Source organism: Coenobita brevimanus, chromosome 113, assembly GCF_032717465.1.
Source record: "Coenobita brevimanus isolate Jiangsu-jjx chromosome 113, ASM3271746v2, whole genome shotgun sequence".
Classification (NCBI taxonomy): domain Eukaryota; kingdom Metazoa; phylum Arthropoda; class Malacostraca; order Decapoda; family Coenobitidae; genus Coenobita; species Coenobita brevimanus.
The window spans coordinates 19257617-19263616 of record NC_137066.1 but is presented as its reverse complement, the minus strand read 5'-3'; the positions used below and the strand labels follow the sequence as shown (position 1 = coordinate 19263616).

Here is a 6000-nt window from a genome sequence, read left to right as displayed (position 1 = left end):
TAAGGTTGCTAAATGCTTTACTGACGAAGTGGGTGGTTACTGAGTCCTCCTTGAGCAAGGGGATGGGTGTTTGCGTGTGTGAAGGTCACAGCCTTGCCTTGCCCTTAGATCGGATTATATGGGCTCTCAGCTCCCTTCCGGGAGGGTAAAAGCTGACGATCACGACCATCAAGTGATCCTGACCAACCCAGTGCATTACACACACACACACACACACACACACACACACACACACACACACACACACCATAAACATTTCCCGTCCATCTGCTGTAATGAGGCGAGTAAAGAATCCCGGACACCTTGTATCACCGCCTATCAGGTGTATCACTTGGTCATCTGGGGTCAAGGTGCAAAACAAGGAATTGTAAGCAATACGAGTGCCTACATATTATGAAAGAATATGAATACAAGAAAATATTTACCGTTTCATTTCAGAAAAAGGATTTTAAAGTTTATTTTTTGTATTGGCTGAAGGATATTTGGGGGACATTTTCTGAAACCGGCAGATTACTTATTGACAGAGGTAGAGAAAGAACAGAGAAATTAGTTGGAGAAGAACAGGGAGGTTTTAGGAAGGGAAGAGGTTGTGTAGATCAGATATTCATTCTTAGATCTTTAGTGGAAAAGTTTCTCAGAGAAGGGAAAGAAGTTGTATGTGGCTTTCTATGGATTTGGAGAAAGCATATGACAGGGTGGATAGACAAGGATTGTGGAAAGTGTTAAGAATATATGGAGTAAATGGGAAGTTGTTGAATGCACAGAAGAGTATGTACGATGGTGTGCGCGCTGCACTGCATGTGGACAGTGAACTAAGTGAAATTTTCTCTTTGAAAGTTGGATTGAAACAAGGATGTGTCATGTCTCCATGGTTGTTCAATCTGTACATGGATGGGGTAATAAAAGAGGTTCAAGGTAGGGTAGTGGATGTTGGAGTGGCCCTGGTGAGAGAGAGGATAGTGTTTGGAAACTCCCTGTACTGTTGTATGCAGATGATACAAAGTTGTTGAGAGAAGAAGAAGGGGAGCTGCAAGGCTTGGTAAAAGGATGAGTTTGGTAGAGTGTGTAAGAAACGGAATCTAAAGGTGAATGTAGGGAAGAGTAAAGGGATGGTCTTTGAGAGAGGTGAAGTCAGTGAATGTACAGCGAGGTTGGATGGTGAGGAATTGGAAAATGTGAGTACGTTTAAGTACTTGGGTAGTGTGATGAGTAAGGATGGAGGTTTGGAGGGTGAAGTGCTTAAAAGGGTACAGCATGGAAGAAAGGTTGCTGGTTCTTTAAAAGCAGTGATAAGAAACAGGGAAGTGAGCATGGAAGTGAAAAAGTTATTACATGACAGTATTGTGATACCAACTCAATCGTATGGAAGTGAAGCTTGGACGTTGTTGGAAGGACACAAGTCAAGAGTGAGAGCAGTGGAAATGAGTTATTTAAGAGGGGCCTGTGGAGTCACGTGGAGAGACAGGCTGACGAATGAGGATATAAAGGAGCGTTGTGGTGTGGATGTGGATGTGATAGGAAGTGTTATGAGGAACACACTGAGGTGGTTTGGCCATGTGGAGAGGATGGAGGGTGAAAGACTGACGAAGAGAGTGTATGTGAGTGAGGTGGAGGGGGGAAGAGGGTGGGGGAGGCCGAGGATGAGATGGAGGGATAGGGTGGAGAGGTATATGAGAGAGGGGGGTGTGAGTTGGGAGCAGGGCAGTGAAATGGCAGGGGACAGGGCGACTTGGAGGCGATTTGTTTGTGGCCACCCCAAACGGGATTGAGGCGTCTGGCAATAGATAGATAGATAGATTTTTCGAAACTGGCAGATTACATATATAGCCTTTATTAATCTGTGCAGTACAAGATGTCTTTCCTGTGCAATATAAAGGGTAAGGATATTGCGAGACTAACCTAAGAAATGAGTCACTAGATTCAATGGGATAATGAGAGAGAGAATAATATCTTGGTAAGGAGTTACTAGGGCACCTCCCATTCTAACTACTTGTACAATATATAGGTGTCTTAGGCAGGCGTATACTGATTATGAAGAGGTGCCAAGCATCCTCCTAAACGCACAAGAATATCGACCAAAGAGTAAAGTGGAAAGCTATGGAAAGAGATTGATTCACTTACGAGATACGAAAGAATGTTAACTGAATCCGAAGTGTGTGTGTGTGTGTGTGTGTGTGTGTGTGTGTGTGTGTGTGAGAGAGAGAGAGAGAGAGCGAGAGAGAGACCATGAACCATGTAAACCTCTAGATCTGCACTGGGTGGTCCTGCCTTGCTAATTAAAAGATAGCTGAGAACAAGGTGATATGGATAAAAAGAATGACCACAGAGCACGATCATTTTAAACACTCTTTATCTGACTTGGTGCAACCTTGATGGAAGGCTGAGGGTCATGTATGACTGAAGTAACACGCTTTGGCAAACATTTTTTTTTTTTTTTCAGAGGTGAAGTTCATAAGGTAGGATAAATAATACGGCCAAACACTGGGTGCAGAGGGCGGGAAGTGTACCCAGGTGCACTATTGCTGCTCTTAATTTTGTAGGATATCGAGAGCCTTACCCACTTAACCCGCCCCGTCCCGTCGACGTATGGGTACATTGCAACATTTTGCATTTGCCAGTCCTGGCGACGTACTGGTACGTTGTGCAATTGCAAGGTCCCTGATTTGCACAATTTTAAATTTTCGCGGGTGATTTTTCGTACATGTACACGGGACACCTTCCTCTATTCCTCTACAAGATGCCAACCAGGGACAATGCCTTACACCGCATAACCTTCCCCTCCCCCTCTCACGCCATTGTCTCAGCAATTCACCTGTTACCAGTGACCTGGCAGTAAAGATATTCAGGGCCAGAGTGATTCCCCAATCGATGACAATGTGGAGGACAAAGTTTACATAGCATCAGAAGAAGAAAGTCAGAAATAATGATCAGGTAATGTGGCAAAAAAAGGTCAGGTGTGGTGATTAGTTAGTGAGTGAAACAATGTTTATAATGCCTATATTACTGCTTGAAAACCAATATACTCTCATACTACATATAAATTCGTACCAAGTAAATAAATAAATACCGTTTATGAGTTGTGTGAAATAGTTACCGTCCCATAGAACTCGTTTTCTTTGGTGCCAGCATGTTAGAAAACCAAGTCAGGTGAGGAGGAACTCCTACCTGGATCGAGTATTTTAAACCTCAGGTGAGCGATTTCTCTATGAATTTTCGATGTTTCTCACCAAAAGCGGAGGTTTTAGCCCCCCCCCAAAAAAAAAATCGAAAATACCTCGGGATTGGGGGATGTCGGAATTGCGGAAAACCTCGGGACGTGACGGGTTAAGTTCAGCAGCCTTTCTTTAGTTCACTTCTCCCATCTCTAGGCGCTTTCTTACATCTTAGAGAGGCCTTCTGAACTGGAATAATTGCATATAATCTTCAGTAACGCCTGCAGTACCAGAAGTCTAAGGTCGAATACCATTGCTTTGATGGAGCAGGTATACTGTACATCGAAAACTGCATCACTGTTCTCGTAAGCAGAATCACACACGGATATTATCAATGCATTTTATTTTTTGTTGATGTATACCTTCATGGTTGCACGTTCTGGAAAATGGAAATTCCACATATACATAATTCTGACTTCGAAAAAAAAAAAGTAGCACAATGCTGAATACATGAACAGTTTATAATAAATTCTACAAAAAAAAACTTGACTAAAATTCACTTCTCCTCTTGAAGTAAAGCTGTATACACTCTGACTCGGAACAAGTTGACATATTAAAGATGTGAAAATTCACAGCATATGTATTATTATTAATAAAAGAATTTGATATACACAGAAAACACGAAAACACACCCATTTGAGCTTGTACATGGATTTATTCATATATACTGTATTTGACAGTAAAACACTGAGCATGTTTGCCACTTCATTGGGACGACGTAAATTTTTAATTTAATCTTGTTACTTCCAGACGGTTTTCTTGATTTTAATGTGACCATCAGTAGTGACGGGGTTCGAACCATTCATCATCAACCCATTCATCACCTGATTTATCTCCCTAGGCTGAATAAACTCGTCTGGCAGCAGCAAGAACGAAATTTAAAGTATCGCCCTCTGGCTGAAGGGGTGGAAATAGTTAACGCATCACGTCATTTTATTGTGAAATGAGGTAAGACTGATAAAATTAGTTTAGAATTTATAGGCATATTATTCACACATTCAGGCATATTCCGCACACTTGTTATGCGTATTATTCACACTTTAGGCGTCTAATCTCAACTGCTACAATATCTACAGTTATTTGCTTAGCGTACAGAGGTCGTCTCCAGGGTCTTATAAATAATACTTAAAATCTAGGCAGAAAATATAGTTATTCTCCTTAGTATTGGTAGTAATTATTTCTGTAGGAGCAGTAAGGGGAGATGTGGTGATGCTGATTGTTGATGTGGTGAAAGATTTGGTGAAATGGTAAGGAACAAGGTGGAGGTGAATCTGGTATTAGTGGTAGTGGTAGTGGTGATGGTGGTGGCTATGGTGATAGTGGCGTTGAGTGACAGGGTTGTGGTGGTTCTGTTAGTGATTTATGAGGAGGTATGGTTTGGTGATGTTTACTTGTAAGGAGTTCGAGGGTAAGAATGATTGTAATGGTGAGGAGTGAAGAATATGACGGTGATGGTTATGTTAAGTGATGTGGATTTTGAAGGTAGTGGTGATGAAGGCGACGGTGAGTCGCGATGTATGGTGAAGGCCGTAGTGGAAGTAATTATCGTGGTAATTTTTCTGATGGTGGTGGCTGTGATAATGATGGTGAGATGATGGTGATGGTGGTGGTGGTGGTAGTGATGCTTAGCGGTGATACTCGTGATGGTGAGTGATGAGCACGTAATGATGACAGTGGTGACTCTATTGCCGAGGAGTATGGTGATCGTGGTAATGGTGGTAATGATGATGGTGGAGAGTAGTATGGTGATGGGAGTGGTGGTGATGACTGTGATGATGATGATCGTGATGGTGGTGATAGTAATGGTAAGTGTCGTACGTTATGGTGTGGTAATGGTGAGTGTCGTACGTTATGGTGTGGTAATGATATGTGTCGTACGTTATGGTGTGGTAATGGTGAGTGTCGTACGTTATGGTGTGGTAATGATATGTGTCGTACGTTATGGTGTGGTAATGGTGAGTGTCGTACGTTATGGTGTGGTAATGATATGTGTCGTACGTTATGGTGTGGTAATGGTGAGTGTCGTACGTTATGGTGTGGTAATGATAAGTGTCGTACGTTCTGGTGTGGTAATGGTGAGTGTCGTACGTTATGGTGTGGTAATGATATAGTTAGTGATGATGGCACCTACAGTAATGGTGACTATGATGATTACGAAGGTGGCTATGATAATGATGATGCTAATGAAGATGATGAATGTTAAAAATGAATGTGAAAGCAGATCTGAAGATGATAATGATAATAATGATAATGGAAAAAAATATGTATAATTTCACTTTATATACATTGATGAAATAATGTTGTTGAAATAATAGCCTATATAGAAACATAAAAATATCTTGAATTAGTACATTTACAGAAAGTTTGAAAATATTATTTCATACACTAAACACATTGTGTATCTCCTTATCTTTTTACACTGATTTAATACAGCGACATTATTATACTTATAATAGTCATGTTATGGTCAGTTATTTTTATTATATTTTTAAAGACAAGTTTTCACCTGTACAGTTTCCATACAACCTTCATTAATGCCTCCAAGAATAATGCCACTACATGGGGTCACCGTACTGATGATATTACACCTGCCCTATTCTTCTAATCAATGCTGGACTATTTTATAGGTTATAAAGAAACCCCAGTCTTACTGAAGCAGTCAATGAAGGTTGTGCCTATCCCTTCCAGTTGAAAAGTCTCTCAAGTCGAATAAAATCGTCCAGAGATAGTAAGTATAAAATAGAAATTACGTCACTATATCAAAGAGTTAACAGACTCTAAACAGAAC

General features: G+C 41.0%; 1 pseudogene; it reads right to left on the bottom strand.

The window, feature by feature from the left end:
- LOC145418276 (relaxin receptor 1-like) overlaps positions 1 to 3466 on the bottom strand; it is a 16878-nt pseudogene extending 13412 nt beyond the window's left edge.
- Between the last annotated feature and the right edge of the window lie 2534 nt (positions 3467 to 6000).